General features: G+C 43.4%; 1 non-coding gene across 1 annotated transcript; it reads right to left on the reverse strand.

Annotated features, from left to right (window-relative positions):
* Nucleotides 1-8,548: 8,548 nt before the first annotated feature.
* Nucleotides 8,549-8,655, reverse strand: LOC116081239. The gene has a single exon (XR_004114762.1). It is a non-coding gene; the product is annotated as a U6 spliceosomal RNA (small nuclear RNA).
* Between the last annotated feature and the right edge of the window lie 2,444 nt (nt 8,656-11,099).

Genomic DNA, 11,099 nt, shown 5'->3' on the forward strand with positions numbered 1-11,099 from the left:
CCTCTTCTTCCTCCTCATCTTCCTCCTCCTCCTCCTCCTCCTCCTCTTCCTCCTCCTCCTATTCTTCTGCTGCTTCTTCCTTTTGCCACTTTCCAGCCTTGAGGTAAATGACTGAATCACCAGAGGCCAATGGACCACGGGTCAAAACATTCAAAACTGTGAGAACTTTTTTCTTATAATTATCTCAGTTGTTTAATTTTTAATTTTATTATATTGTTATTTTTATTTTATGTGTATGAGTGTTTTGCCTGAATGTGCATTACTTCCCTGCCTGGTAACCATGGAGACTGGAAGAGGGGCATCTGATCCATGGAACTGAAGTTATAGACAGTTATGAGCTGCCATGTGGGTCTAGGAATTGAGCCCAAGTCCTCTAGAAGGGAAGCTGGTGTTTTGGTTTACTTTATTTATTTATTTAATTTAATATTTGAGACAAGGTTTCTCTGTATAGGCGTAGCTGTCCTGGAACTTGTAACCCAGTCTGGCCCTGTAAACTCACTGAGATTCTCCTGCCTGTGCCTTCCCAAATATATATTTAACAATTATAGACTGGGGCAAGAAAAAGGTGAGAGAGTGAGGTGTGCATGAGGTGCGCATGAAGTGAATGTAGAGTGTGTGGAGAACTCGTGGAGAGGCAGTGTGGAGTGACTGAAGAGAGACTGTGAGGAGAGACTACAGATCATTTTTTAACACACACACACTCCACACACTCTCTCCCACTTACTCTCACTCTTTCTCCACAAACCCCTCACATTCTCTCTCTCCTCACACTCTCCCTCACACGATCCGTAGTCTCCCCTCACAGTCTCTCTTCAGTCACTCCACACTCCCTCTCCACGAGTTCTCCACACACTCTACATTCACTTCATGCGCACCTCATGCACACCTCACTCTCTCACCTTCTTCTTGCCCCAGTCTATAAATGTTACTCCAAAAGCAGGTAGAAAAAAGACATTGTATAATCATTGCCAAATAAAATTCAAAAGAATGAGCACATCCCATAAAGAATCAAGAATTACAATTGTTCCCCAAAGTTTCAAGCTTCCCCTATTCCCAGGCCTGTGGCCAAAATAATAATTGCAAACTTATCATTATTTAAACTTTAACTTTTAACTTATTATACTCCAGAGCTCAGAGCTCCTAGGCCAGCTGCATGTGGTTTCCTGTGAAGCTCTAATGAGAAATGACCTGGGCAAAGCTGCCAGGCAGTGGCCAGAAAGAGCCAAGTTACCCCTTAACTCAACAGCTCTGCCAGCTTCCGCTTCTGCACCTTGCACACAGTGACTCTCCTAAGAGTCCTGGTGCTCTGACTTAGTTTTACTAACATATAATTTTATGCATTCTATACTTTCTTATTCATACATATCCAAAGGAGTCCAGGAACCACTCTCAAATGTTGTGTGAAACTCATTTCATAACTTCAATAGCCTTTTCCTTTCTGAGTTAAAGTATGTGTTCCCTTATTCCGTGATTTTATCTCATGATTCTAATAAATTCCTTCACTTTCTGGTAAGGGACCCTATGTTACTCTAGTAATATGTGGCTCTGTTTCATTTACTAATATTTCTTCAAACTTTCTTTGCAAGTCAAACATTAATCTGAAACTACCACTGTGCAGTTATTGCATTGTTTCCAAGATGAGAACACACAGCATGCACCTGGGCCATTGGAACTGTGCCGTGCTGTGCCCCATGCCTCAGTTTTTAATTGTTTAAGAATCATTACATCAAGGAACATCTAGTTTCACAGAATTCTCCAGAGCAGAAGGAGAATAGAGTGGGAAAGTCAGATATAATAGAATAATTATGCACACCGAGACCAACTGAAAAGCAGTCACACACAAATCAAATCTATACAGCCATTGTCCAGGGCTCAGGTTAGGAGAAATGGGAACAACCTTTTTTTACAAAGAGCTGCCGCGGGTTACTGAGATGTCTCCATCCCGGCCTACTGTGGGCAGTCCCTGTTACAGTTATGCTGCCCCCAACAAGGCCTGGCTGGCTGGCTTCAGGGATGTTTGTGGGAGAAGGTGCAATGCTGCTTTGGGCTAATTAGGACCACTCCAAAGCTTACATTGCAACTTCCAGCATGTGGTGTTTATCGATGGAACCTTTGAGGAAGTAACCAATGATCAGTACCTTATAGAAAGGTGGGATCAGAATGGCTTTGGCCACCTTCCACTTCTGTCTTTCTGACATATGTGGACACAACACTGAAGACATCCCCTTGCAGGCAGAGACTAGGTTCTCACCAGAAATTTCCTATGGATACCTTGATCTTGGATTCTCAAGCATCTAAACTGTGAAAAACAAATATCTGTTATTCTTTAAAAAAAAAAAAAAAGTTTGATGGTGCAGGCTTATCCAACACTTGGGAGGCAGAGGCAGTATATCTCTGAGTTTGAGGCCAGCCTGGTCTACAGAGTGAGTTCTAGGACAGCCAGGGCTACACAGAGAAAACCCTGTCTTGAAAAACAAAAACAAAAACAAAAACGAAACAAGTAAACAAACAAACCTTTTTTTAATGGAAGACTTCCTTCCTTCCTTCCTTTCTTTCTTTCTTTCTTTCTTTCTTTCTTGACTTACTTATTTATTTTATGTATATAAGTACATTGTAGCTGTCTTCAGACACACCAGAAGAGGGCATCTGATCACTTTACAGGTGGTTGTGAGCCGCCATGTGGTTGCTGGGAATTGAACTCAGGACCTCTGGAAGAACAGTCAGTGTTCCTAACCGATGAGCCATCTCTCCAGCTCCACAAAATGTTTTTTGAAACAAGCTATCATTATGTTACCTTGACTGTTCTGGCACTTGCTCTGTGGACCAGGCTGGACAGAAACTCACAGAGATCTGCCTGACTGTGCCCACTGTGTGCTAGGATTCAGGGCATGCACGCCTCACCTCATAAGTATTTTTGTTGTGGCTCACTGATGGGCAGAACCAGGTGACACTGACTGATGAAACTGTCTGTCTTCTTTAGATGGGGTGGGGGAAGGAGAAGAGAGAGGAGATTGAATTTAACAGCAAACACTGGCAGCAGCAATCTGGGCTTTGGGCTCAGGGTCAGAAGAGGAAGCTTTCAGCAGAGCCTTTGCCTGGGCTCCTGGGCTCAGGGTCAGAAGAGGAAGCTTTCAGCAGAGCCTTTGCCTGGGCTCCTGAGACAGAGTAAAGAAGTAGGCTTCTTGTAGCACCATTAGGGTCCTAGAAAAAGCTTGACTGTCGGTTAAATCGTCAAGCATAGCTAGGGTAAAGGGTCTAGCTAAATTAACAGGAGGAGTCTGGTAGGCCTAACATCTACACAGATTCAAAAGTCAACAGGCAGCTTAGAGTCCAGTGATAGGCAGGACATTCTGTCTCTGCCATGGCTGATACCAGTGGGCAGTGTACCCAATTCCGGAGCTCCTGGATGCCTGAAACCCCCACCGAGTGTGGTGTAGATTGTAGTCAGAAGCCTGGCTCAGGGGCTTGCAGGGAAGTCCCGCCCTGTCTGGCGAAGGCTTTACAAGAGCAGTGCAAGCCCCACTTCTCTGAATGTAGGTCAGCACAGTGGCTGGCATTTCAGACTTAACCACATTCTGCAAAGAAGTGTGACACAAGGGCCAGGTGACAGAAGTGGGTAGAAGTATGACAAGGTCTATCCTGGGCAGAGTTTTCTTGGCCTCATTTTGAAACCAACTATATTTTATTTCTCCACATACCAACGGTCTGTGATACCAGCTATGTGAATAGTGACCACTGGGTCTTGGAGGGAGTAACCCAGCGTGGGACACTTTGAATTTCAGAAACATTTCACAAGGAAGGGGTGGTGCATGCCATCAGTCCTAGTACTCAGGAGGCAGAGGCCATCTATCTCTGTGAGTTCAAGGCTAACCTGGTCTATTGAGCAAGTTCCAGGAAATCTGTCTCGAAAACCAAAACCAAAAAAAAAAAAAAAAAAAAAAAAAAAAAAAAAAAAAAAGCAGTCTCTTTGTCACTTCCCCTGCCCTCTTGGGTCTAACTCTCCATTTGCTTTTGAAGTTAGAATTCTGAAGTTAGAATCTGTTTTCCTAGGAAGGGTCATAGATGAGGCTGGGAAGATGCCTCAGTTGTTAAGAGCACTTGTTGTTGTTCTGCTGGAGGACCTTGAGTTCCTAGGTCAGTCTGTTTACAACTTCCTGTAACTCCAGCTCCAGGGGATGCAATGGCCTCTTCTGTCCCCCTTGGGGCACTGGGACACTTGTGGAATACACAAACATAGATACATAATACCTGAGACATTGTCTGTCTATCTATCTTTCTATCTTTCTATCTATCTATCTGTCTGTCTGTCTGTCTGTCTGTCTGTCTGTCTATCTATCTATCTATCTATCTATCTATCTATCTGTCTGTCTATCCATTTTGGTTTTTCAAAACAGGGTTTCTCTGTGTAGCCTTGGCCGTCCTGGAACTCACTCTATAGACCAGGATGGCCTCAAACTCAGAGATCCACCTGCCTCTGCCCAACAAGCATTAGGATTAAAGGCGTGCGCCACCACTGTCCAGCTTCTGAGCTTCTTTTTATAAAGGTAGTTCATGGAAACCAGAATCTGTTTTTCCCAAAGTAAGCCATAACACCCTGAATATTGCCTGAATTTCCCCTGGCTTTTCTGTCTTTGAGCTGGCCAGAAAGAAAATCTTTCATCTCTCTTGTCTGATACCAGGTCATTGTTGAGGTGGGCCTCCTTAGCATAGCTGTAGCTATTTTGTTCCATGCTTGCCAGCTATTTTGTATTGTTGCTATAATATGCCTGCCAGTCATTGATGCAGAAAAATAAATAGATGGCCATGCTGACCACAAGCTGACAGGGTACTGTTATATTCTATATGTTATGAGTTGTGTTAATCTTAAGAAATTCCATAACTATAAGCTTCACAAAGGACCCATCAAATTAAAAGTCAGTAGGAACCATTATGCCTAAAAGGCTTGGGTCAGAGCTGACCACTGGGCAGCACTTCCAGCACCTGCATATGAGCTCATTGTGAGTTTTGCAGTTTTAGCCTTTATAAGCTAGCCCTGAGAAATGGCCAGCACACAGCTTTGAGGTGTTGCCCTGTTTGATCAGTGTTGGGATGTGCATTCAATAAACCATCCTTGTTTAACTGAGATCGGTGTTTGTGTGGGGTGACTCTTGGACCCCAACAGTCATAAGACCCCTGTTTCATAATGGGTTCTGCCCTATACCTGGGAGGAGAGAATGCTATTCCGAGAAGCCAAGAGGGATCTAAAGAAGACACATCTTCTTGGGTTCCACTTGAATCACAACTTCTCTATGCAATTAGAACTTCACTCTTAAGGTCTGACATGAGCTAGCCTGGCCTCAAACTTGTATGTAGTCCAGGTTGACCTTGAACCCCCACATCCTCCAGTTTTCATCTTCTGAGGCCTGGGATTGCCAATGTGTGCCACCATATCTGACTGCACATGAGCTTTGATTAAATGATTTGCTAGTCTTTTCTCTTGCTAACCTGTCTTTTGTTAGAGATGGGCCATGTATTAAGGACTTCTTTTACCTTGATAAAATGCCATGACTGAGGGAGTGGAACCACTTGAGAAGGATTAGGAGGTGTGGCCTTGCTGGAGTAGATGTGTTCTTGTTGGAGGAAGTATGTCTCTGGGAGTGTGTGTGGAGGTGGGGGGGTGGGGGGGTGGCTTTGGGTTTCAAATGCTCAAGCCAGGCCCAGTGTCACTCTCTTCTCCTGCCTTTAAATCCAGATTTAGAAATCCAGGCTCCTGCTGCAGCATCATGTCTGCTTGTGTGCTGCTGTGCTTCTTGCTATTACAATAATGAATTAATGCTCTGAATTGTAAGCCAGCCCCAATTTAAATGTTTTCCTTTATAAAAGTTGCTGTGGTCATGGTGTCTCTTCACAGAAATAGAACACTGACTAAAACTGAAAGACCCCCAGAACTGGGGAGATCCTTACTCAAGTCTTGGGATGACGAGACCACCCAATAACTCACGAGAGACCGAACTTGCTACAATCACATGAGGTTTATTTGGGATAGGCCGGTACTGGGGTCGATCTCGTGACCATGCTGGCCAAAGGAGTTCGACCCCGAACACAAGAAGTGAGAGGTATTTAAAGGGAAAAACCACAAGCTGGGGGCGGGGAGAGGGTTACCAAGGAAACATAACATAAAAACAGTGGAAAATTTCAGAGGGACCCAACCCAAGGTATTCAGTTAGGGAGGGGAACATATTCCTTCTAGGAATGTAATCTTCATCTACTGGTCGACTGGGTGGAGAGTCTCATAAACCAGTGGACCTTCATTCCTAGTTCTGCCCTCATTGTGGGTCAGTCCTGAGGGGCAGGTTTCGGGAACCAGAGCCCTGAGGCTCTGAGTTAGCCAAGTTCCTGGAACTAACTACCCCACCTTGTACAGAGGTTTTCCATGTCCCCTTTTAGGTAAAGGTTATACATTATACATACATTTCTATTAAATGCCCTCATTTTAAATTCTAAGATTCTCCAGCCTTTCAAAAACAGGGGCTGAAAAAAATTCTTTTTTTAAATTTCTATTTTTTTCAAAGATTTATTTGTTTATTATATGTAAGTACACTATAGCTGTCTTCAGACACTCCAGAAGAGGGCATCACATTTCATTATGGATGGTTGTGAGTCATCATGTGGTTGCTGGGATTTGAACTCAGGACCTTCAGAAGAGCAGTCAGTGCTCTTAACCGCTGAGCCATCTCTCTAGCCTGAAAAAAAATTTTTTTATTTATTTTTTCAGACAGGGTTTCTCTGTGTAGCTCTGGCTATCCCAGAACTCTCTCTGTAGACCAGGTTGGCCTGGAACTTATAAGAGATCCCCTGCTTCAGTCTACCTAGTGCTAGGAACAAAGCATGGACTGCTACCACCTGTCAGGGGCTGAAATTTCTAGTCCCTTATCCTGGCTGATTTTTCTAATAATCAGCTCCAATCCTGAATCTTTTGAGCATTCCTCCCTACCATTATTATCAAATAAAAAGCTCATTGCTCAGGAGATTCCAAAGGCTTTGGGTTATGTGCCAGGAACCAGGGAGAAAGATTATACTGCAGCCCCCAGCTAAACTGAGAGCAGGCTCTCTCTTTCAGAGGTGACCAGGCCACAGAGGAGGAGGATGGAACTTATAGGAAAGGCAGTGGTTCTTAAATGGTGGTATGTTTAGAATCTTCTGGGAAGCTTATTAAATATAGATTATTGGATCCGACTCAGTAGTCTCAGCAGTAAGGCTCAGATGTGCCAGAGCATTTGTCTTTAATAACCTCAATAATTCACAGTGAATGTCCCATGTCATTGAAGTCTGAGGACAAAGAGGTAAGTAAGCACAGTGTTGAGTCTCCTGAAGCTGCCCAGGAAAAAAATATCTTTAGACCCTAGAATTCTCTGTTGGAACTTCAACATTCAGAAAAATAATCAAAACTTACATCTTTATGTGGCTCTTCAGTGAAGGCAAGGTTGTTATTTCATAGCTGAGAAAACTGAGACCCAGAAAGACTGGGGTCAAAGATGTATGGCTGATGTCCAAACTCAGGCCTCCCTCGCTCGCTCGTGTGCATTCCTCTAAAACGGCATGACTGACGAGGGAAGGTGACAAGCTGGGACAACTTGGTTGTGAGCTGAGTCTCTGCAGACCGTGCAGTGTAAATCCTTCCAGAATCTCCAGAGCTGAAGTAATGGCGCTGACAAGGCCACTGTGTGCCACCACACAGGAAAAGCTTCTGCTCCCAGAATCCATTTCCCCAAGCAGCTTCTCCAGAACCTCCCCAGGAAATCAATAGTCTTGCTTAGTATACTGGCACAGTATTCCGATCTTAGATTCCTAAGAGAGGAAGAGAGAGCTCGGCATCTCACGTGGAATCTTGCTGGTTGATACTGATATCAACCCCCCTTCCTGCCCCCGCCTGCTCCAGCCCCGCTCCCGCCAGCCCATATGACCTTCTTTTGACTTCGTGAGTGTTCTGTGTTCCTCAGGACTACTTGCAAGGCCAAGCAGAGAAGACCTGGTTGGACAGCAGCTTTTCTGCTCATTGTTGGAGTGCTCAGACAGATTGCAATAAAAAACATACATCAGTAGGCACTGGAAAGGTGGCTCAGTGAAGTTAAGAACTCCTGCTTCTCTTGCAAAGGACCTGAGTTCAGTTCCCAGCATCCATATGGAGGCTCACAACCATCTGTAACTCCAGTTGCAGGGGATATGAGGCCTCTTCTGGCCTCTTCAAGAACTGTGTTCATGTGGTGCACAAGATATCCATGCAAGCTAGACACTCACATACATAGAAAAAAAAAGAATTATTTTTATCATTAAATAAATTATTCTTATTTTTAAGTAGAAATACAAATTTAAAAAAGATTTAGAAATTAAGAGCTAGGCAGTGGTGACTCACACTTTAATTCCAGCACTCTGGAGGCAGAGGCAGGCAGATCTGAGTTTAAGGACAGCCTGGGCTATACAGAGAAACCTTGTCTCTAAAAACAAACCAAAGCAAAACAAAAATACAAAAGGAAGGAAGAAAAGAAGCACAGCCAGTTTCTTTGTTTTTGTTTTTGTTTTAAATTTCACAAATTTCAATGTCATTCTTGCTCAGGGCCCATGCAAATCTTCTTTGTGTAGTTCCAACTTTAATATATGTGCTGCTGAAGCGAGCACCCAGGTTTTATTGAATCCAAATATGAATCAAGAGGAAATCAATTCAAGAAAAGGCTCCCTATACTCTCTGATGGCCATTCTTGGTTGTCAACTTGACTACATCTGGAGTTAACTTAGAGCCAAGTGGCTGGATGCACCTGGAAGCGATATTTTTTTGAAAGACTTATTTATTATGTATACAGTATTCTGCCTGCATGTATCCCTGCGGGTCAGAAAAGGGCACTAGATCTCATTACAGATGGTTGTGAGCCACAATGTGGTTGCTGGAAATTGAACTCAGGACCTCTGGAAGAGCAGCCAATTATCTTAACCTCTGAGCCATCTCTCTAGCCTGGGTTTTTTTTTTTTTTTTCTTAATTAAATCATTTGAAACATTTTTCTTAATTAAATCATTTGAAACATGAAAACCTACCCTAAATCCAGATCTTTTGAGATCTTTAATCTGGGCCACACCTTGTGGTGGCAGCCTATGTAAAGGACATGGAAGAAGGACATGACCACTTGCTTTCCCCCTTACTGGCACGTTCACCCCTTCACTGGCATTAGAGTCTAATTACTCAAGAGCCCAACATATACTGAAGACTAGCTGAGACATCAGTGTTATAGACTGAACAACTACTGGCTTCTTTGACTTTCCAATTGGAAGAGTTGGACCATAACTTGTAATCCACTCCAATAAATCTTATTCTATTGTTTTGTTTTGTTTTGTTTTTGAGGCAGAGTTCTTTGTGTAACTCTGGCTTCCTATAACTTACTCTGCAGACCAGGCTGGCTTTGAATTCACAGAGATCTGCCTGCCTTTGCCTCCAGAGTGCTGGGATTAAAGGCATGAGCCACCATGCCAGGCTACATAAACCTCATTCATATACATATATACATACTTGACATCACTTTCAAACATGGGTGCTTCCTTTTTTTGATTTTTTTTTCGAGACAGGGTGTTTCTGTATAGCCCTGGCTGTCATGGAACTCACTCTATAGTATTTCCAGGCTGGCCTCGAACTCAGAAATCCGCCTGCCTCTGTCTCCCAAGTGCTGGGATTAAAGCTGTGAGCCACCACTGCCCGGCTTGGGTGCTTCCTTCTACAAACTAAATGTGCCTTCGGTTTTTGGGGGATTAAAAATGTGTGCTAAGGCTGAGACACACTACAACTAGAAGCAGAGTTTTTTTTTTTTTTTTTTTTTTTTTTTAGTAAATAACACAATTTCAGGATTCACAGTGTAATCAAACATCCTGCAACAATGACCTCTGAGGGTACCTGCACTTATGTACACAGAACACAAACATATGCATTATATATAAATATAATTTAACATAAATCTTTTAAACAAAAGAAAGTAAAGGAGCTGGAGAGGTGGTTCAGCAATTAAGAGGAGCACTGGCTGGTCTTCAGAGGACCAGGGTTCAATTCCCAGCACCCACATCAGTTTGCAATTGTCTATATAACTCCAGTCTGGCCTCTGCTGGAATTGTGCACATGTGGTACATAGATTTATATGAATGCCAAACGCTAAGACACATAAAATAAACACAACGTTGATACATGTGGTATCGGCCTGAGTTTGTGCCATCACACTGCTCCCTTATCCCTTCCACTCCAACCGAAGGAATATAGGTCTAAGAGACACGTTTTCTCTCCCCTCTCCCTCATCTGTGCGTTTGTAGGGCCCGGAAGCAGTTTAAGAACAATTTGATGCAGCGGTTGCCATGGTAAGTCCTTTTCCTAAGAACTAAGTAACTATTGAGAGCTGTTATAATTTACTATTATTATTTCATTTCAGAGTGACATGAACACTTTTGCTTCCTACTCCCATTTAAACATTTTATCGGCTCCAGAGTTTCCCTTTTTAGCTTTTTAATCTCCTCTGGGGGAAAGTGTGCATCATTGCAAAATGGGATTCAGCAGTGATGGTGTAATTGTGTGGGTTTTTCTCCCCAAAGAAAATAGTTACTGTAATTTTATATTTGGGGCTGCACACCCTAGAAGCACTCGACTGTGATCTCACATGGAAGGCTGTTTTTAAACCAGGTGATAGACCTCAGTCTCTGGAGTTCAGGTAAAACTGGAGCAGAGTCATCTTAGCAGGGAGGGACTGTGAATGGTCATGTCCCACCTATAGTCAGCACCATACTATTCAAATCATTTACCAAGCTAATGCTAAAACATTGTTGAGTTTCAAACCCGTGACAAGCAGCTGAGATGCCTATTTAACATATCAAAGCAAACCTGGTCTCTGGGTTCTCCCAGCATCCCTCAGTCCCTATGTGTAACAGGGTATGGCTGACATAACCAGTCCTCTCTCCTGAACTCTCCAGCCCAGAGGCTGGGCTGCTGTGCCCCTAGAGGCTCTTCCCTATATAATCCAGACATTTTGGTTAGCCACCTCTTTGTTTATGTTTGGCCTCCTGGCTTCTGTGCTCAGTTCCCCTCTCTCCTTCCTCT

Source organism: Mastomys coucha, unplaced genomic scaffold, assembly GCF_008632895.1.
Source record: "Mastomys coucha isolate ucsf_1 unplaced genomic scaffold, UCSF_Mcou_1 pScaffold6, whole genome shotgun sequence".
NCBI lineage: Eukaryota > Metazoa > Chordata > Mammalia > Rodentia > Muridae > Mastomys > Mastomys coucha.